This window comes from Nannospalax galili, unplaced genomic scaffold (assembly GCF_000622305.1).
Source record: "Nannospalax galili isolate Female #2095 unplaced genomic scaffold, S.galili_v1.0 scaffold471, whole genome shotgun sequence".
NCBI classification, from domain to species: Eukaryota; Metazoa; Chordata; class Mammalia; order Rodentia; family Spalacidae; genus Nannospalax; species Nannospalax galili.
Window position 1 is genome coordinate 1625750 of NW_008330333.1, and position 22538 is coordinate 1648287.

The 22538-nt window shown below is 42.4% G+C and overlaps 1 protein-coding gene and 1 pseudogene across 4 annotated transcripts in view; both read left to right on the forward strand.

Annotated features, from left to right (window-relative positions):
• Naa60 (N(alpha)-acetyltransferase 60, NatF catalytic subunit) overlaps positions 1 to 22538 on the forward strand; it is a 42150-nt gene that overhangs the window by 534 nt on the left and 19078 nt on the right. Inside the window, exon 2 of one of the 4 annotated variants that reach the window (XM_008846097.3) lies at positions 12256 to 12519. The exons of 1 other annotated variant lie outside the window; for it this stretch is intronic. The gene's annotated coding sequence lies outside the window, so the exon portion shown is untranslated. Of the gene's footprint in view, positions 1 to 12255; positions 12520 to 12629; positions 12807 to 12864; positions 13073 to 22538 lie in introns of those variants that run through there. 2 more of the 4 variants (XM_008846087.3, XM_008846108.3) reach the window with 2 other exon arrangements.
• On the forward strand, positions 16054 to 16267 carry LOC103744331 (annotated as a pseudogene).

The window sequence follows — 22538 nt, forward strand, 5'->3', positions numbered from 1 at the left end:
GCAAACATTCTACCACCGAGCTATACCCAGTCCCCCTGCCTTTTTATTTATTTATTTTTAAACTTTTTTGAGATAGAGGCTGGCCCGGGATTACCATGAACTCACTTTGTAGCTCTGACAGGCCTTAAACTTACGATCCTCTTGCCTCAGTATCTTGAGTAGCTGGCCACTAGGCCCAGCACTTGGCCAGTTTCTAACTTTGTTTTCCTCAATTACAAAGAACCCATAATGCTTCTCTTTGATAATTTAGAGGGTAATTTCAAAAATTATAAGATGATATAAGTGAAAGGAATTTTCAGTTTATGATGGTGTTGGGGGGGTGGAGAACACAAAAAGACCAGCACGATTAGTGCCTTGAAAATTCTGACTAAATCCCATCATACTTATGCTAATATCAGTGAATGGTTGCATGGTTATTAAAACAGTATTATGAAAATTGGCAAGTGGTGAGATTTGGCACACTGAGATAGGATGGTCTCAACTGCCAATAAAACACCCAGTAGCAGTGTTCAAAAATAGAGCAGTTGGTTAATTCAGTGAGTTATTGATGTATCAGAGGCCCAGTGCTTCCTATTTCAGTTAGCATCCTGATAACAGTAGTGGAATGTAGATATACATGTTCATTTTTATTGGGTCATGTATCTATACCAGTCATCAAGAATAAAAGCATGTCGGTAGGGTTTGGCCCATCATACTTCAGTGCTCTGACACTGGGAAAAGGACCTAATATTCCCTTACCATCTCTGTTGGAAAAGTTAAAAAGTAGAAAACTTCAGATACTTTACTATTATTACAAGGATCATCTGTTAATAGCCAAGACATCTGAAAATGGATCACTAAAGAGGCTAGCTAAGGGTCCCAGGATAAAAGAGAAAACTGTTTCAAGGATAGGTGGAAGAATGAGAACAAACTTCCTTACAGGCTTTGACATTCCAAAATACATAAATTGAAGACAAGCAGGCAGTCTGGTATATGGAGTCCTAAACCAGAGGCATGTTCATTATAAGTCATGATGCAGTTCAAGTAATCATCTTTTCCTCTTTGTGTTTATTACTATTTATTTGTAGATGTCTCATTTGGACAAGAATCTCCTGATAGAGATTTGTGGTTTTTTTACTTTGAACCCTGTTCCCATAATTACAAAGAGATGAAACAGTTTCCAATGACTAGAAATTAAACTTGAAGTAATAACTTAGTATCTTATAAGTCATGATGCAGTTCAAGTAATCATCTTTTCCTCTTTGTGTTTATTACTATTTATTTGTAGATGTCTCATTTGGACAAGAATCTCCTGATAGAGATTTGTGGTTTTTTTACTTTGAACCCTGTTCCCATAATTACAAAGAGATGAAACAGTTTCCAATGACTAGAAATTAAACTTGAAGTAATAACTTAGTATCTAACAGAGAGTTCTGACATTCTTGAGAAATCAAAATTTTCCTTAGTCCTTGTAAGAGCTAACTACCAAGCCAAACAATTGGTACAGAGACCAGTAGAGGGCATCAGATCCCCTAGAACTGGAGTTAGGGTTGGTTGTTAGCTAGTTTGTGGGTGCTGAAAACCAAACCTAGGTTTTCTGTAAGAGCAGTAAGTAGTCTTAACTGATGAGTTTATCTCCAACCCTTCCCCCAATTGTTTTCTTTTTGCTTATTTATTTTTTTATTTTATTATTATTATTATTATTTGGGTCTTTTTTGAGACACGGTCTCCCTGTAGCCCCAGCTGGACTGGAACTTCCTATGTAGACTAGGCTGGCCTCAAACTCACAGAGATCCACCTGCCTCTGCCTCCCAAGTGCTGGGATCAAAGACTCGTGCCACCATATCTGGCAATTTTTTTTTTTTTTAAATCACAGATTCTTAACTGTATATCCAGTATGTGTACAAATGACATAATCACGAAAACTTGAAAATCTAGGGTAGAGGGCTTGGGGATTTAGAGACAAAATAACAACAAAAAGATGGGGGTGGGCAAAAAAATCTAGGATGGAGTTGTAGCTCAATTAGTAAAGTGCTTGCCTAGCATGGGTTTGGGCGCCAGCATCACAGAAACAGGCTGTGAGGCCTGTAATCCCAGCCCTCTACTAACTGAAGCACCCTACAAACTGAGGTAGAGGCAGAAGGATCAGGTGTTCAGGGTCATCCTCACTGCATAGTTCAAGTCCCGCCTGGGCTACATGAGACCCATCTCAAAAATAGATGAAACGTTATAAGGTATTTCTTGCTACTTTTCAGAGGATTATCTGTCCTTCATGGCACTATTTACTGTTTGTTGCTCCTGTGGTATGTTTCTCCACCACAATTTTTTTTGCCTCATTTGTATTAACTGAATGTTCTATGTAGATCATTTTTCTCCTTTCTCCCTATCAGTTATGCTTCCTTTGCAAACTTTTTACTGGTTATTCTAGATTTACAATATGAAGTTAAAATTAATCCAGATACACTTCCTGTATCCCTGTATTCCTCTTGAGATGTTCAATGCATTGTAATAGCAAAGTATTCCTGTTTTGCTGAGTTTTTATTATAAATGAATGTTGAATTTTCTCCATTACTAGGATTGTATTCTTTGTTAATGTGTTAAGTAACTTTGACAAAATATGAAATAAGATTATAATCCCTGAAACAAAGCAAGAAAACGGAAAAAAAAACGTGAAAATCCTTCCATGAACACACGTGTATATACACTCACACAAGCATATACACTCACATACTCACATGCCTGCACACACATACACATAAATATAAAAAAAAAAATTAGGGGCTGGAGTGATGGCTCAGTGGTTAAGAACACTGTTTGTTCTTGCAGAAGACCTGGGTTCAAATCCCAGGACCCACATGGCAGCTAACAACTGTCCATAACTCCAGTCCCAGGGGATCCGATAGACTCTTCAGACCTCTGAGGGCGTTACACAACATGGGTGCACTTACCTATGTGCAGGCAATACATGCATACACATAAAATAAATAATTTTTTTTAAATTCATCTCCTTTTGCAGGATTCTCTATTTTCACCTTTAACATATCCATAGTAATAATAACAATCTGTAGATTGAAATTTTCAGGATAGCAGGTGTCTTCATTCTGAAGATCGTATCATATTAATTAAAAATAACTCCTAAAAAAGAAAAACTCCTTACAGAGCTAGAGAGGTGGCACAGCAGTTAAGAACACTTGCTGTTCTTCCAAAGTATCTGGGTTCAATTCCCAGTACCTAACCTACATGGTGACTAGCAAACCATCTGTAACTCCAGTTTCAGGGATCCAACACCCTCTTCTGGCCTTTGTAGGCATTACACACACACAGTGCATTACATACATGCAGGCAAAACACTAATACACATAGAACAAAAATTATTTTAAATAACTCCTAGCCGGGTGTGGTGGCACACGCCTTTAATCCCAGCACTGTGAGTTCAAGGCCAGCCTGGTCTACATAGTGAGTTCCAGGACAGCTGGAGCTCTGTCTCGAAAAGACCAAAAAAAAAAAAAAACCTCTTTAAGACTAGTATAGTGGCATACATTCATAATTCCTGCATTCAGGAGTTTGAGACAGGAATATTACAAGTTTGAGCCCAGCCTGAGATGCAAGCAAGACCCTGTCAAAAAATACAATTTTTTGTTATTATAAAAACAGTCTGTATACTTTTTAAATTATTAATATTGAAAGATAGAGGAGGGTTACAGCCTTTTGGTGGGTAGAATATTAATAAGTATTTTCTTTTTTTAAGTAAAACAGGGATCTGAAGTGTTTTGGTCACTGTGAGGAATTAAGTATTTAGTTCATCCATCAACCATATGTCTGATGGGCTAGCCCAGTCTCAATGTTAGTGGTAAACCAGCCCCTCCATAGTACTTCCCTAATATTCTGAGACTGGAATATATGACCACATGGTCATCCTACCTTATCTGTTTTGATTCTGATTATAGGAAGTAGTATCATCCACAGTGATCTATTTTTATATACTTGGATTATTTCATTAAAAAAGGAAAATTTTGCTGGGCCTGGTGGCACACACCTTTAATCCCAGCACTTGGGAAGCAGAAGCAGGCAGATCTCTGAGCTCAAGGCCAGCCTGATCTACAGGGAGACCCTGTCTCAAGAAAAAAAGAAAAAGTGTCACTTGTAATTGACTTCAGGCACAGTGATCATTTGATTTATAATGAAGATGTTTAACACTCTTGGCTGGGCGTGGTGGCACATGCCTTTAATCCCAGCACTTGGGAGGCAGAGGCAGGTGAATCTCTGTGAGTTTGAGATCAGCCTGTTTTACATAATGAGTTCCAGGCCAGCAGTGGCTACAAGGAGACCCCATCTCAAAAAAAAAATTTTTTTTTGGAAACAAAATATGTGGCTCCTAGTTGTTCTGGGTTGGTTTTTCTTTCTTCTTTTAAGATGTGTGTGTACGCAGTACATGTACTGTGTGTGTATGTCCTGTGGAGGCCAGAGAACAACCTTGGATGTTATCCTCAAGGACACTGTCCACCTCCTTTGAGGTGGTTTCTCATTAGCCTGGAGCTCACCAATTAGGCTAAAATGGATGGTCAGGCAGCCCCAGAGATCCTTCTGTCTCTTACCTCCCCCGCTTTTTCTGTTTGTTTCCAGTACCCTTGGGAAAATGTTTTCAGATGTCTCTCTGGAAAGTCTTTTGGAAACTGATGGCTTGGCATGATCGCCAGGAAAACTGTAATCCAAGTAAAGAAATCATGGCTTTTAATGATTTGACACCAGTTGGTGTCATTGAAACCTATTTGTTTCTTAGCTTTTATCCTTCACAGCAGGCATGCTATAAAGGCCTTGAGTGTGTATTTTTTGTAAAATGGGGACAGCACCTAACTTTCAGGGTGGTTGAGGAAATAAAAGAACCTACTTTAACTAGCAGAGTATTTAATAACACATGACAAATATATATTCACTCATATTCAACTCTACCAAATCCACTGTTTCCACAATAAACACCTCTGTTGGACTCCTTATCAAACCATCTTGCAGTGTCAGCTCTCCTTCAAAGCAGACTATGTTCTCAGTACACAGTGCCTGGATCCTTGTGAGGAAGAAGGAAAAGTATTGAATTTAAAAACTTGACCCTCATCTTAACTTGCTGTTTTTAAAAATATTTTATTATTTTTATGTGTATCAGTGTATTGCCTGCATATAAGTGCACCCATGTTATGCAATGCCTGAGAAGGTCAGAAGAGGGCATCAAATCCCCTGGAGTTGCAACATTTGTTAGCCACCGCCAAGTGGGTGCTAGGAACTGAACGCCAGTCCTCTGCAAGAGCAGACGGTGCTCTTAACCACAGAGCTATCTCTCCACCCCAACTTGCTCTTCTTTTATATCTGTTTGTGGCTACACTTGTACATGTGTGTGCACATGCATGGATGTACATGTGGAGGGCAGAGGACAACCTTGGGTGCTATCTACCCTCTTCCCTTTTTTAAAGACTGGGTCTCTCACTGACCTGGACATGGCTAGGGTGGCTGGCCCTCAAGCCCCAGGGATCCACTTATCTCTGCTTCCCTGGTGCTGGGATCATACTTGCCTGGCTTTTGTTTACATAGGTTCTGTGCATTGAGCTCAAGTCCTTCTGCTTGTACAACAAGCACTTTGTGGTCTGAGCTATCTTCTCAGCCCCAGTTTTTGTTTGTTTCTGAGACAGGGTCTCACAGGGTCCAGGCTAGCCTAGAATTTGCTGTGTGAGGCTGGCCTTGAATTTCTGATCTCCCTGCTTCTGAAGCCCTGGTATTACAGGCGTATCACAACATCCAGGACACATTTGGATTTTATTTTTTTAAATACAGTACTTCACCGTGTAAATAAACTGTCTGAAAGGATACCAGGAAACTGGTCAATGGTTACCTGGAGAATTCTAGTACTAGAGTCAGAGAGAGGAAAACTCACTGGTTATTCTTTTGTTCTTTTAAAAATGCTCACTAAGCTGGGCCTGGTGGTTCATGCCTTTAATCCCAGCACTCGGGAGGCAGAGGCAGGTGGATCTTTGTGAGTTCAAGGCCAGCCTGGTCTATACAGCAAGTTCCAGGCCAGCTGGGGCTTCAGGGAGACCCTGTCTCAAAAAGACCAAAAATAAATAAATAAATAAAAAATAAAAATGCTCACCACAGACAAACCCAACACATCTTGAGCATACTTTTAAAGTTATTGTGTGGTAGCAAATGCCTTTAATCTCAGCACTCACTGGAGAGGCAGAGACAGGCAGATCTCAGTGAGATTGAGGCCAGTCTGGTCTACATAGTGAGTTCCCAGCCAGCTGGGGCTGCAGGGTGATCCTGTCTCAAAAAGACAAAAAAAAAAAAAAAATTGTGTGAAGATGAAGCGTAAGTGGTTTATTTAAATTGAAAAAAAAAAATAGAGCTGGGCATGTTGGCCAATACCTGTAAATTCCAGCCCTTGGGAGGTGGAGGCAGGAAATCAGGATTTCAAAGCCAGCCTTGGCTGGCTGGCAAGTTTGAGGCCAGCCTGGGTTGCATGAGACCCTGCCCCTCCTCCCCAAAAGAAAAGAAAAGTGAGGAAAATGTTCATACCTAGTAAGAATGCATGTACAATTAATGAGGTCTTTTCCACTTCAGTTGTACAGAATAGTATGTATGCTGACAGGGTGTGGTCATGTACCCAGCTCTAGCAGGTAGAGTCTTTTCACTCTTGGAATGAGACTACGCCTGTAAAACCTTCCTGGCAGACAACTGAGTTTGTTCCCAAAGTTAAAATATGGTTAATTAAAAATAATTTTAATCAACATTCTAGGAATTTTTCCTAAGGAAATACAGATGGTCCCTGTCTTTGTTTCTTCATTGCTGTGACAAAACACTCTGACCACTACCAACTTGGGGAGGAAAGGGTTTATTTATCGTACATCTCCCAGGTCACAGTTCATCCGGGATCCCAAGGTAGGAACTCAGGGCAGGAACCTGGAGGCAGGAGCTGGAGCACAGGCCATGGAGGAACGCTGCTTACAGGCTTGCTCCCCTGGCCCCTGCTCAGCCTGCTTTCTTTTGCAACACAGGCCCACCTGCCCAGGGGTGGCACCACCCACAGTGGGCTGGGCCCTCCCACATCACTCATCAAGAAGATGCCCCTCAGACATGGCCACAGGCCAGTCCAATAGAGGGAATTCTCCACTTGAGGCTCCCTCAACCCAGGTGTGTCAAGTTGACACTAAAGCTATCCAACACAGTCCCCAACTTACCATGCCTCCACTTACTGATTTTTCAGCTTTACAACGTAAGATCGTTTCACATTCAGTGGAAAAAAATACTTCTAATTTCTATCTTTTTCCAAACTAGCAGTGTGTGGTACAATACTCCTGAAATGTTGGACAGTGGATGCTCCCAGTCAGCCATGTGTGCAGGAGAATAAACAGTACTCTACAGTGTACTATGTTGCCAGCATTGTTTGGATATAGGTATTCAACAGATTACATGAGATAGTCAGTATTCTATAACACAGGCTTTGTGTTAGATGATTTTGCCAACTATAGGCTAATGTAATTATCCTGAGCATATTTAAGATAGGCAGAGCTAGCTGGGCGTGGTGGCGCATGCCTTTAGTTCCAGCAGAGACAGGCGGTTCTCTGGTGAGTTCAAGGCCAGCCTCATCTGCATACTGAGTTCAGGTCAGCTGGGACTACAGGGAGACCCTGTCTCAAAAAGACAGAAAAAAAAAAAAAAAAAAAAACCTATAATACTATAATGTTTGGTAGGCTAAATATAATAAGTGTATTTTTAGATTTTTTTAAAAGACAGGGTCTCATGTAACCCAGGCTGGCCTCAAACTCACTGTGTAGCTGAGGATGACCTTAAACTCCTGATGCTTCTACTTCCCAAAGTCCTGGGATTATAGACATGCTCCACCATGTTCAACTTTTAATGCATTCCTTCTCATTTCTCTCTCTCTCTCTCTCTCTCTCTCTCTCTCTCTCTCTCTCTCCCTCTCTCTCATCAGTTAATGAAAGTATGTGTTGTATGCATGAGTGTGCTGGTACACATAAAGGCCAGAGGTGGATGTTGGGTAACTTCTTTTGTGACTCTCCATCTTACTTTTTGAAACAGGATCTCTCATTGAGCCCAGAGCTTACCATTTTGGCTGTACTGGTTGGTCAGCAAGCCCCCAGGATCCATCTGTTTCCATGTCCCCAGTGCTATGGTTATGGGTCCACACTGTTGCTAGTTTTTGATGTGGGTGCTGGAGATCTGGAAGGTCTTTATGCTTGCCAGGGCAAGCACTTTACTGGCTGAGCCTTCTCCCCAGCCCTTAATGCATTTTTGGCTCATGATATTTTCAGTTTTCAGTAGGTTTATCAGGATGTATCCTTGTGAGTGGAGCAGCATCTTGAATCAAAAAGTGTGTAGGTGTGTCTTCTGAGTTTCAGTATTCCTCATAAATGCCTAAGTATTGGTAGGATAACCTGATTAAATAATTTTAATCAACATTCTAGGAATTTTTTCCTAAGGAAATATAGTTTCAGTATCTCCTCTGTCCCCAACACCACTTCACCTACTGACCACTTTCCTCAGATTGGGGTAAAGCTTTGGAACAGAGGTTCAGGTCAAGGACACCCACACGGGAAGAGAATGGATTTTTTTTTTTAAAGGTTAACGAACTTGACAGTAGTGCTGAACTTGTCCTGAGGTCAAGTGAGACTTGCTTAACACAGCGCCCTAGCACATAGAAAGCTCTGGGGAAACAGTAATCATTTTCTCATTTGTATTTTAAAGGAGTGGTTTTAGGGCTGGAGAGATGGCTCAGTTTATAAAGTGCTTGTTGCACAAGCATGAGAGAGAGAAGTAGTTTGAATCCCTGAATCACACATAAAAACCGGGCAAGCATGGTGGCCTCCTGTAATCACAGCACTGGGGATGCAGAGACGATTTCCCAGGGCAAGCTGGCTAGCTAGCCTAGCTGGACTTGGTGAACTCTGAATTCTTCAAGAGACCCTACTTCAGTAAATAAAGTGGAGAGAAATCAAGGAACACATATGACATCAACTTTGAGCTTTTGTATCACACAGTACCCACCCAGCACTGTACCACACACATTTGAGCACACATACACACATGCACATATGAGACAGGATCTTTTGTAGTTCAAGCTGACTTTGAACTCCTCCAACTTGTTAAGTAACCAAGGCTTTGTCAGTTCACTGTAGAACCCTGGAAACCAAAGAATATTCTTACTCTGTCATCACCTAGGGTGTGCTTTTCAAGCTTTAATGTCCTTCTCATTCACCTGGGAATCAGTCTGAGTTAAATACAAATTAGCTGAGAGGGTCTTTTTTTCAGTTGCTTTAATGCATTCATTTTTATTTTCAATTCAAACACTACCACCCAGTATGTGTAGCAGATTAAGCCAATCATTGGTTTAAAAATGATAGAAGCTGGGCGTGGTGGTGCACTCCTTTAATCCCAGCACTCAGGAGGCAGAGGCAGGCGGATCTCTGTGAGTTCAAGGCCAGCCTGCTCTACATAGTGAGTTCCAGGACAGCTGGGGCTACAGGGAGACCCTGTCTCAAAAAAAACCAAAAAAAAAAAAAAAAAGATGGAATAGTCTCACTGGGAGAGTGGTGAAAGGGTAAGAACCAGAAGTCTGCAGAAGCCCTTTGAAGAACAGTAGTGGCATCTTGCTCTAGTCTCTGCTACTGCCTTGGGTAAGGTGTGGCCAGGACCATGGAAATTGAATTGAGTTCCCAGACTATTCCTTGTATATAAATTAACCTCCAAAATTTGTTTCAGTCACTTTTCAAAATAAATGCAGGAAAACAATAAGAGCCGCAGTCAAGTGATGATTAGCCTTTCTTCTCTGTTGCTTAGGGATTAACCAGTGGGACAAACCACAGTGTCCAATGGAATGGTCATGCACCTTGATCAGTGATTTTATCTATAGAATACTGAAGTCTAACATGTAGAGCCCAGTTAAATAAATATGCCTTATTGTCTGTATGTATATACCATTGTCAAGGTAAGAATCAGGGACAGATATGATGAAGGAACAGCTCAGTTACCAAGAACTCAATGATAATGCCACTAACTGATCCATCAGCAAGTCCACAGATTTGAAAAAAAAGAAGGGGGAGCTGTTGGAGTAACTGAGGGTTTGGTAATTCCACTGAGGAAGTCACAATGCTGAACTAATGCTATAAAGATCTTTATCCCCCACCCAGCATTCTTCCCATTACATAGAAACAAATGCATTTTAGAAAATTCATTATTTGTTCAGATGAATTTCATTGAAAATTCCTATCCCCCAGTTCTACTAAACATTTTAAAAATTAAAAGGTGTTCTCTGGAGATAGCACCCTAAGTTCCAAGAATTGAATGAAAATTAATACAAAACATACCAAACCTATAGGACACAAGAGAGGCAGTCCTAAGAGGAAAATTTACAGCATTAAATGCCTACACCAGAAAGTAACATATTTCTTTTATTTTAATTATTTAATAACTGCATGATTAGAAGAAGCATTTCATTACAGTATTAACATATTCAATAACAATTTCCAGAGCAAAGATCCATCTCTTTCAAAATTGGCTGTAAATTTTTAGGTTCACAGTTGAATTAATACAGTTATACAATATTGAACTCAGCATAAACCCTATAAGACATAAAACTGAATGAGGTTTTAACCTTTAAAAAAGATCTCCATTTCATTTTAAAATACAGTTTCATACAGAAAAACTCATTTTTTAATGCTACTAACAGATGTTTGCACATGCGTCTCTAATCTCTATGTATCTGGTTATTACCAGTCACAGTCGGTTACTGAGATCCACCTGAGCATGGATATAAAATCACTGGATAGACTTCAATGGTAATGTGTTTCACCTCTACTAATTAACATGGAGCAAAATTTTTATGCTTCTTCCTCAAATACAACTCATTTTCTTATTTGTTGATTTTTGTGTGTGTGTGTGTGTGTGTATCTCATACAGGACATCCGAAACAATCTTATTCATCCATATACCCACATCCCAAATGGCACTCTCCCATAGTCCCCCCCCACAACTGGAGCCCATATACTCTGTAATTCCTATTACTGTCTGCTGTGTTGTCGGCACCCCCAGCCGTTCTCCAGTGCTTGTCCGTCCGCTGAATCTAGTCAGCCTATTTAGAGTTCCTTGTTTGAGGAAGATCAGCTCTTCCTCATCTAGCAGCAGTCAGTTACCAGGCTGGCCTCAAACTTACAGAGATCTGCCTGCCTTTGCCTCTTTTTTTAATGCCTTGTTCATGGGGTCTTTATTCTTAGCAAGCTCCCAGATGGCGCTGATGTTGAGCCACAGCCCAAAGTGTAATGAAAATGCGGGTAGGGTTTTGCCTCCTGTGTCATTCATTGAAGGGTTTACCACTGTGATCTAGCAAGTAGGAAACGGGGAGAGAGAGGAAGTGGAGAGCAGGCAACTGGCTCATCATTTTTACTCTGAAACTTCAAATTTGAATATTTGAATGAATAATGGAATGCACACTTTAGTTTCACATTGATATAGCAATGCCACTTCAAGGATGTGACACACAAGTTGCCTACATCGAATTCCCCCTTGCCTCAGCTTCTCCAGTGCCAGGATTACAGGTGTGTGCCACTGCCCTGAGCTCTTAAATATTTTTCTGCAGGAAGTTTAATTAGAAATAGTTTTAATAATGACAACCTAGGTATCATTATGTCCAAAATGGGTCCAAACACACCACAGCTGCTTGCATACAATAGTATGTTTGTGGTACATGTAGATTCTTAAGAGTTGTCAATACTGTCATAAATCATCATTTTGCCCAACCCTTCCTAAAAATTCAGAATTTAAACTGGCATAAAAACATAAATACATCTTGTTTTATATAAATCTGCCAGCAATATATATCATACCACACAGACAGTAGATTTAACTATTCCTTGTTAATTTACATTACCTTTCACTACTCCTATGTGTGGCAAGTGTGCACGTGCGTCTGCTTGTGTGTGTGTGTGTGTGTGTGTGTGTGTGTGTGTGCGTGTGTGTGTGTGAGAGAGAGAGAGAGAACACAAAGTAAGTAGTTCTCTACCGTTGAGCTACATCCTCAACTCCAAAATCCTAAAATCCTGAGGAACATCTTTCTTTTCAAAATGTTAAAAGAATGTTCAAAGATAGTGCTATTTTACAGTATTTGAGTGTACACACACAAAGTTTTGATATATTACCTAGGTCTTTTGGGGGGTTACATTTTAGCCCTTGACTGACAGATTCTATTCCATTTTTTGGTTTTGTGGATCGTTGTAGGTACTTGAACGCAAAGGATAAGCTATGTGCGTTTCTCAACACGAATTCCCTGGTAACAAGATTTGAGTTACTTTTGGATATAGCACTCTCTCATCCGGGTCCTGGAGACCACTTGCCCACTTTACAGTGACAGCCCAGAACCTCTCCTCTCCCGGACTAAAGGACAGCAAAAGAAGACGTTCTCCTTTGTCACGAGTGACCGCAGAGGACGCAGGGGGTCGCTCCGCGGATGACTACCATGTGGCGCCTTCCGAGCTGGCGAAGGTAGATGACTTGTGGGACCTGCGGGCTGCCGGAGGCTTGCCAGCAGCCAACATGGTGGCGTTGGCGTCAGAGAGGGAGGTGCCATGGGGCGCTGCGGCCAATGAGCTTCTGGGCTGCACGGCCGGCCGCGCGCGAGAGGCGGAAGTGTCGCGGGCTGCCAGCTGCGGCCCCTGCCGGTTACATAACCCGCCGCAGGGGGCCCCAGCAGCCCCAGGTTAGGCTTCCCTGCACCCTCAGTATGCGCTGAGCCCCGAGACGCCCTCCGCTGCCGCCGGCTCCCGCCCGAGGTGAAACAACGGCCTGGGGCCTCGGGGAGGGGCGGGGTGGTGGGGAGGTCGTTACCGCAGCCGGAGGTCTCTGGCCGGCTCCCAGCGAGCGCGTCCCCCCACCACCCTGCGCGACCGCGCTTCGCCGGTGTCTGGTGGGTTTAGGTGGCGGCGGTGAGTTTGCGCCGGCCTCAGAGGAGATCCGGGAGGTGGCTCTTCCGGGGACCCTCGACCGATGGTCCGGGGAAAGTGGAAACTGAAAAGCAGCGCGCGCAGGTTCGCTGGAGGTGAGGGGTCTGGTCTTTCCGCGCTCCCGCTTCTCTGCGGGGACTTGTTGCTCTGGTGGTAATTGCCGACTTGCCCTCCTGAGAACTGGGGGCTCTGTCTTGGTTACCTCCGCGTCTTACTCTTCCAGCAGTATTCTTTGGTATTAGGACGAATGTAAGCCTTCCATTTCTGGTAACTTAATAGCCAAGCTGACCATAACGATTCTGAATTGGGCACTTGCCAAGGAGAAGAGGGGCTCTATGGCCGTTGTCCCCCCCCCCCCCAGGGAAAACTGGAGTGGGCTCTGGGCCCTTTCTGAACCTCCAGCTGATACTTGTGTGCCCTACAGGTCAGGGCCAAAACTGAGCTTAGACAAGGAGGTAGAGTGCAGTCAACGTGAACTTTGGCTTTCCTCATTGATCTCTTTCATCTGCCAAGTCCTTGAGCCATTGCTTTTGGGTCATTCTTGTCACCCTCTGGTCTTGAAAGAAAGGGACAGCAGCCCAGCAGTGTGGTGTTTGGAGTGGTAATCAAGAGAGAAACTTAACAGTTACAGAGTTTTCTTTCCTTTTCCAAAATACTGAAGCCACAAAACCCCTAGTTAATACTTGTCTGTGACTCCAGAAGTCATCTATGCAAATACTGCAGTCCACATAACAGTGTGGCCGCGACAATTTTAAAAGGCCTATTTTCCACCATGTTACTGGCTGACAGCAGGAAGAGGGGGTCCTGCTTGGACAAAAACAGCAAATGAGCATGATTAGTGCATATAGACTCAAAGACCATCTTTCCAAAGTGACAGACCAATCATGGCAGTGAGCATAAGTCTCTTTTAGGATTTTGAAACTAACAAGAATAATGTGCATATTATATTAGCCTTTTTGAGAGTGGGGCATTCATAGGCTCCTCCAGCTGGTTGTGATTTGCTATAGAGTTTCATCTCATAGACCTAGCACATATGCTGGGTTTCTGTCAAGATGGCTAAAACTTGTCACAAAGTCAGGTCTGGTTTGGTGTCAGCACACCAGCATCAGCATAAAACACAGTTTTTGTTTTTAAAGAAAAGGTCTGTGTGTGTCCCGTCTTTAGCGTCTTCCATTTGTAACTTGAAGTGACTTTGTCACTGTGTTTGTTTAACCACACCCACGCACAGTGTGGAGAGTATCTTTAGATGTGACTTGTCCAGATTGCTTGGCAACAGCATGACTAGAATGGAAAAAAAAATCAATCCTGAATGTTAGAAGATTGAAGGATAAAAGGTAGTTCTGAAACAAGACCAGGAAGAGGGTGGTGCAGGTATCAGTGACCCAGGTGGGTGACTTGGAGATATCAGTGCTGTAGTGTAGCAGCCTGAGAAATATAACTCAGATGGATAGAGTCCTTTCATTAAAGTCACAGGGAACAGACTGATGGAAATAAGAGTCTTCAGAACTCTTGAGTTTCAGGCAAGGCATGCCTCTCTGTTCAAGCCAGAGGTCCTATGTACTTGGTGACAGTGGTCCAACCTGAATAGAATGCTGCTTACCAGGCATGTCTTCTTTTAAATGGTGATTCATCTATATCTTATCTCTACCATCTTCTGGAAGGAACCCATCAAACTCACAGTTTTGACACCTCAGTACCTCTGCAGTAAGCAAGGCTGGGGTATGTACTACACTGAAGCTGGTTCTGCTTATGCTGTGTGAAGTGTTTTCAAGTATGATGCTGGTCTGCAGAATGATGCTGGAAGTACAGGTCTTGTTCAGGCCAAATTCAAATACTGAATTTGATTCAACAAATGGTTAAATGCTTTTGGTAACTCCAGCACAGATTTCTTTCCCTGTGTATCATTCTTCTTAGCATGGCTTCTAATAGAGCCTGACAGGACAGTTGAGGGTCTGTCTGAAGCCCAGATAATCATACTGCTGGTTAAAGAATGGCCCATGTGTTTAAATGGCAAACAGGCATATCAGAGTTTAGCTCTTCTCTGAACACTAAGGAAGTTTCTCGGTGCTTGCAGAGTGATAAGAAAGGTATCTAAACCAGGAGCCAGAACTTTCTACAGGAAGTGGTTTGGGGTCTAGATCAACACTAAAGAGTGCTTAGAGTAGCTGGAGTACCCCAGTGCAAAGGCCAACAGGTACATAACACTAGCTTGTAGCCACATCTCCAAGCCAAGAGAGTGACAGCAAATGAGGGCCAACCCTGTGTCCCATCGTTCAACTCAGACCCCCTTCCATGTCTTTACCTTAGAGACCACTTGGCCATGAGAAACCAAACACCTCCAAAATGATGGTGAGAATCAACTGTGTTAAACATAAAAATTTTCAAATATCTTTTCAAATTATAAGTACATGACCACCTATTTTGCCCTAAAATAGACTCTTAGCACTGACCTTTAAACATAGCACCCTAGGAATAGCATGATATTTTGGGTATTGATGCCAGAAATAAATGCTCTAAACATGGTCAAAGTTCCTGAGAAGTAGAGAGGAGGTGGTTGTGAACAGGGACAAAGAACAAATATCAGAGAAAGTTCTTTTGTTTTTGTTTCCACAGGATGACAAAAGGAAGGTATTTTGTTACTTTAATGGACTGGGGCTGGAGAGATGGCTCACAGTTAAGAGCACTGGTTGCTCTTACAGTGGACCATGGTTTGATTCCCAGCACCCACATGGCATCTAACAACCTTCTCTAACTCCAGTTCCAGGGGTTCCGATGCCCTCTTCTGACTTCCAAGGGCATTGCACAACATGGATGCACCTACTCACTTAGGCAATGCACTCATACACATAAAATAAATTTTTTTTTTTTTGTATTTTTTGAGACAGGGTCTCCCTGTAGTCCCAGCTGGCCTGGAACTCGCTATGTAGACCAGGCTGGCCTTGAACTCACAGAGATCCACCTGCCTCTGCCTCCCAAGTGCTGGGATTAAAGGCATGTGCCACCACACTCGGCTCTACATAAAATAAAAATATTTTTAAAAATAGATTGTTTTGGGGGGACCGGGAAAGGTGCTGTTATGGCATCCAGCAGGGTCAGGGTGAGTGCTGTGGCCCGGCCAGCGAAGCCTCTGAGATTCCAGACAATGTGGGCAATTGGCTCTGTGGAGTCTACCCGACAGGAATGAGTTCTGGAGGAACTTGATCCTCAGTTTGGGACTCTTTGCTGTGGGAGTTTGGCTGGCCAGGAACTTGAGTGACATTGATTTGATAGCACTTTAGCCAGGGGTATAGGCAAATAAATGGAATTCCTGTGTATCCAAACTTTCCAAAAATAGCCTTTGGTCTGTGACCACCACAAGATAATACCTGGATGGCAGCTAAAGTGATTCAGACAGGCACCTTCCCTTTTCCTGCCTGAACTCCAGTCCCTGGTCAGCAGTCAGCTAGCTTCCACCTCTGCAAAGTTGTATACATAGTCTAAGTTTCTGCAGAGCATGGTCTTTGTGCTTGTCCTGAGGAGTACTAATGGTGTCTTGACGTTTGAAATAAAGACTGCACACAAGGGGGGAAAAAAAAAGACTGTTTGCAGGGCTTAGTGGCACATACTTCTAATCCCAGCATTCAGGAGGCTGAGACAGGAGAATTGCCACAAGTTTCCAGCCTGGGCTACATAGTAAGATTATATCACAAACAAACTGTTTTTAAAGAAAATTCTCCTAGCTTTTTTTGTGTGTGTGGCGGGGGGGGGGCAATAGTTAATTGTTACTAAAAACTAAAATGGAAGGACTCAGAGATGATGGCTCAGGGGTTCATAGCTCTTACTGCTCTTGCAGAGGACTTGGGGTTGGTTCCCAACACCCACATCAGGCTGTTCACAATCTCTTATACCTCCAACTCCAGGAAATCTGATGCCCTCTTCTGGCCTCCACAGGCACTAGCACTCATATAGTACACATGAACAAATGCAGGCACACACACATAAATAAACCTTTAAAATAAATAAACAAAATGGAGCTGGTGTGATTGCTTATGCCTGTAATCCCAACACTTGTGAGGTCAAAGCAGAAGGATCAAGAGTTTGATGCCAACCTGGGCTACCTAACAAGACCCTGAAAAAAAAAATCAAGGGTTTGGATTTTTTTCCTTTATTCCTGAAATGGGGTTGATTTGGGAACAAAGACTTGAAGATAGGTGGGTGGTTTTTTTTTCCCCTAAGTACTGAAAAGAATTATTTTCTGGAAAATGGCAGTGCTGCAGGGTTTCCATCATGCCCCTTGGTGTGCATGGAGTGCTGTTGAGTACCGTTCACACTCATGTCACTTTGGAAGATGCCCCTGGGACTGCATTTGTAACCTGTTCCTAAATTATTCAACCTGTGGTCTTTGTAGTATTCAGCACATCTCCCAGGGCCAATATTTGCTGTTCCTCTCCTACTCTGAGTTTCAGATTACTTTGTGTGCCCCATGGCTTCTCTTCAACCTTTCATTAAAGCATGTACAGAAATATTGCACTGCCATGCAAAAATATTAGCACAGCCTGGGCACACCCATGCAGTCCACCAGCTGCTTACCAGGCAGGCCCTTTCCTGGGTAAAAAATATTTCCCTCATTGTACACACAAGAACTAGTAACAGTTGTATGGGTTTGGAGTAAGTACAGGAGTCGTAATTTTTGCTTTCTGTTACACTTTTTCTTTTCTTTTTGCAGTTGTGAGGATTGGACCCAGGGCCTTGTATATGCTAAGCAAGTGCTTCACCACTTAGCTACATCTGTAGCCCATGCATTTTTGTATGCAGTTTAAAAGAATTCTCCTCCTTCCAAAATAAATAACTAAATAAAGGAGAATGTTCTTTTAAAGCCTTTTTTGAAAAATGATTGTCTTAAAACTTGTAAATATTTTTAATTTAGGATTTTGCATAACCACTAATATTTGCTCTTTAATAGCTACACAGAGCCCTTTAAAATGCTTCTCTAAGGCTGCTCAGCAGCCCTGTCTCAAGTGCCTCCTTGTTGCTTCTTTACTTCTTTAATCTGTGTTTAGAACATTTATTTCTGGCATTGCTACACAGAAGGCCTTGCAAATGATGCAGACTTTAAAAGTTAGTTCTTAGTCTATTTTAGTGCTTAGTAGATATTATTTCAACTCATAATTTGAAGAGATACTATAAAATTTCCATGTCATTACTAGTTAAAAATAGCTCTTGAGATTATTTTAATATAAAATGTGTTCATAATTTTCATAAACTACCTGGAAGTTGTTATTTTTTATAATAAAATGACTCAAGATCATTGTAAAAAGCTCAACTAATATGAAAGTAAATGCTGGAGGACACAAACATCTGTGGTAATTCTTGAGGAAAGTTCAGACAGGAATATGAATTACCTTTCAGTAATCATTTAGGAGCTGAGGATGTCGCTCAGTGGTAAAATAGATGCTAAGCATGCTTGAAGCCCTGGATTTGATCCTCAGCACCAACAAAACAAAGTAAACCTCTTGATCACATAGTAATTTATACAAAGTTTGAAACTTTCATATTTGACTTTCTTTTTATTCTGAAGGAACTTAAATGGAAACTAGAAAAGTAGAGTTAAAACAACAACCCCAACAGAGATGGAAAGAGTGATGAGGCAGGAGGGCTGGTCTGTAGCAGGGAGGCTGTAGGTAGGAGGTGTTCTGAAACCAGATTCCCTGTCCCTTTAAACTGAGTGGACAGGTTTCTGTTTCACCCACTGTCCTCTAAGTAGCAGGAGGATTTCTTATACCTGGTTGCTCTCTGTCCAGCAGCACACGAGTTCTTGGTTGGGTGTGAGCCCTATATGAAATCCAGCCTTGGTGTTCGTCAAGTTAGTTTTTTTGTTTGTTTGAGACAGCCTCATGTAGCCCAGGCTGGCTTCCAACTTGCTATGCAGTTGAGGATGATCTTGAACTTCTAACTCTTGCCTTCAACCCAAGAGCTAGAGTTGTTTAGAGATAGGGTTTTGAAATATAGCCCAGGCTGGCCTAGAACCCTCTATATAGCCCAGGCTGGCCTGGAACTCATCATCTGTCTGCCTTAGCCTCCCCAGTGCTAGGATTATAGGTGTGTACCACCATTGCCAGAAATATTTTATAATCTTTTTTTGTTTTGTTTTTGAGACAGGGTCTCATTATGTAGCCATGGCTGACCTGGAACTCACTATGTAGACCAGGCTGGCTTCAAACTGAATTGACATGATAGAACATAAGGAAGAGCATACTCTTGCCAAAGCTCCCTGCCTCTGCCTCTGCCTCCCGAGTGCTGGGATCTAAGGTGTGTATCACCATGCCTGGACAAAGATTTTTTTTTTCAATTATGTGTGTGTCGGCGGGGGGGGGGTGCATGCATGTGCATGTGAGTATAGGTACTTGGAGCTGGAGTCACAAGTGATTGTGAGTCATTAGTACTTGGAACCAAACGGTTCTCTGCGAGAGCCGTCACTGAACCAGCTCTCCAGCCCCTATTGTATTATCTTTCTTATTCCCATCTTCTAAAATCTAAAATTATCTGTAGATGAATTTGTTTTGTCTTCAAAACCCTCTCTAATTTGAATTAGTAACTTCATTCTGAGTGTATCTACCTCATCTGACACCTCCTACCAGTAAGCCAGCGTTCTAGTCTGTATTTAGTTCTGTGTGTTTCATTGAGACCTCAGTTGTCCCTGCTGTGAATGCTGACTGTTCTAATGGTATGAGTCTGATAACAGGAACATGAAACTCGTCTAAAGTTCCTAAGTGCTATGGCTACAGGGTTTGTTCTTAGCTCTACCTCTTCTGACCTCAGTCCTGTGTTCTCTTTTCCACCTGGGTCATGTTATCTCTGTTCTTCTGTTCATGCTTTTTGTTCTCCAATTCTGACACTAATGATGGAGTCTACAAAAATTTAGTCATCCTTCCTGCTTTCCAGCCCTGAGCTGCTCTGATGGAGCCCCTGAGAGTGACAGGGGATCCAGTCTAATGTTGGACATGAAAAGAGCTGCTAGCTAGCCAAACAGATGGACAACACTTGGACCTTTTCCTGCTACTGGAACGTAATGTTTGTTGATGTGCTTCCTGGGAGGATGCTCAGAGAAGCATGTTTTCCTTGTTGTCTCATGGTGCAGGGAGCACTTCTCACATTTCTCACATTCACTAATACAGTTTGTTTGTTTGTTTGTTTGTTTTTTGAGACAGGTCTCCTGTAGTGTCAGCGGACCTGGAACTTGCTTTGTAGACCATGATCTTACAGAGATATTCTTTCCTTTGCCTCCTGAGTCAAAGGCATGTGCCACCTTGCCCAGCTCACTAACGGACTTTTGGTCAGGGATTTCCTTTAGGAAGCTGTGTCTTAGTGTTTGGTAATGGTGCAGAAAAACACCTGGGACTCCACTGTGTCACCCTCCTCTATATGACCAGCAATTTCTGAATTCTGTGGCTCTAGTCTCCTGAGCAAAGGCCAATCTTCTTGCATAACTTTTTGTTCTTTTTGATCTCCCTGTAGCTCCAGCTGGCCTGGAACTTACTATGTAGACCAGGCTGGCATCCCGAGTGTTGGGATTAAAGGTGTGTACCGCCATGCCTGGCTTCTTCTCACGTAATTTTGATAAATTAACGGCTAAGTAGATTCTCAGTATGAAATAGAATTTTTTAATATTTATTATTTTATTTTAGTGTATGAGTGTATTGCCTGTAAGTACACTCGTGTTGTGCAGTACCCACAGAGGTCAGAAGAAGGCATCGAATCCTCTGAACCTGGAGTTATGGATGGTTCTTAGCTGGGAATCAAACTTGGGTCCTCTTCAAAAGCAGCCAGTGCTCTTAACTGCTGAGCCATCTCTCCAGCCCAAAATAGAATTTTTTATTCAAAGGGAAGCCCTCACTAGAAATATCTGATGCTGTTTTAAAAAATTATTTTTGTTTCATGTGTATGAATGTTTTGTCTGCATGTGTAAGTTACGTTTTTTAGCTGCCATGAGGGTGTTGGAAACTGAACTTGGGTCCTATGCAAGAGCATCCAGTGCTCTTTACTGCTTTTTAACTGACACATAATATACATGTGGCCAAATACAGTTTAAATAAACAGATCTATGGGTGTTTTTTGTTTTTAGGTGTTTTTTTTTTTTTTTTGGTTGGATGGTTTTTGTTTTGGTGTTTTAAGGCAGAGTCTGACTTGGTAGCATAGATTGGCCTCAAACTTGCCGATATAGCCAAAAATGACTTTGAACATCTGATCCTCCTGCCTCTGCCTCCTGAGTGCTATGATTACAGGTACCATGCACTATCAAGTCTAGTTCATATGGTACTAAGGATTGAACCCAGGGCCTTGTGCATGATAGGCAAGTACTCTACTGACAGAGCTACGTTCCCAGCCTCATTCTATGTTGTTTTGACAACCTTAAACCATTCCAGTCCCTTCTTAGGCATTTTCTGATTGCTAGTACCATCAATTTGTTTAGCTGGTTCTAGAATCTACAAATGGAATCCTCAAGTATCATTAATTTGTGTTTGAAGGGAGATGTACTTAAATTATATGTGATCAGTATATGGGCTCCCTTCAGAGCATGAAGACTTGGGTTTCAAAGGAAAGCTGTTTGGAAATAGAGAAGTTGGTGTTTGCTTCTTGTCACTTTGCAAATTATTCATTTTCTTATTACTCTGACATTTTGGAAGAAGCACAGGAGGCTGTGGAGATGGCTTTTCACCCACAGGCAGCTGCTCATTTGAACAAACAAGCTGTGAAAAGTGTTTGCTTCCTTTGCCCTCTACTTTAGGCCCTGAACCCATCTTACTGATATATGAGGCAGTGTCCTGTAATTGTCACTAGTGTATTTTTCCTTTTCTCCTCTAGCTTTCCTAAAGAGAAGAACATAAACTTCATTGTTGGCTTTTTCAAGCCTGTAAACCTTATGCCTTTGAAATCTCACATTCTTAGGAATCTTGTGGTCTATAATTCCTGCACATGGAGGAGCTTTCCATAATCTTTCTTTATGCTTTGCTGGAGAAGCTTGGTGGGCTTTGGGGAGGATGAGGGTAATATTCTGTCTCTGCTGTAGGACGAGGAGAATGGGTCTAAGTGAGTGTTCCATTGAGTGGGGCGCTATACTGAACCTGGGGAGAGGTTTCCTGAGGGAGAGGTTTCCTGAGGAAAGGAGGCAGCAGATGGTGTGATCTTTTGAGCAAAATTGGGAGTGGTGAGTAGGAAAGGAATTTGGAGGCAGGCAAGCAGGAGGCAGCAGCTGATTTGCAAATAGTTATGTTGAAGGTGAAAGGGATGGCAGAGAGACCTGTCCAAGAGAAGGCATGCAGCATGTTTACAGCCTATAGCCCATTGAAGAGGAGTTTGTATGAAAGATGTGGTTAACAAATGCCATAGAAGCCTGTCTGGGCCAGGGACGAAGATGTGGCACTGACCTTGTAGAAGTTTTCATCTTGTGTCATATTCCTCCTCATGTCTGAGGGAGGTTGTAGATGCTTCCTGGAGTCCCAAGTGAGAAGCTAAGCACACAGCTGCCTTGGGGACCTAGGGATGCCAGGGTTGACCTGGGATTTCTTGGGCTCCAGATCCCAG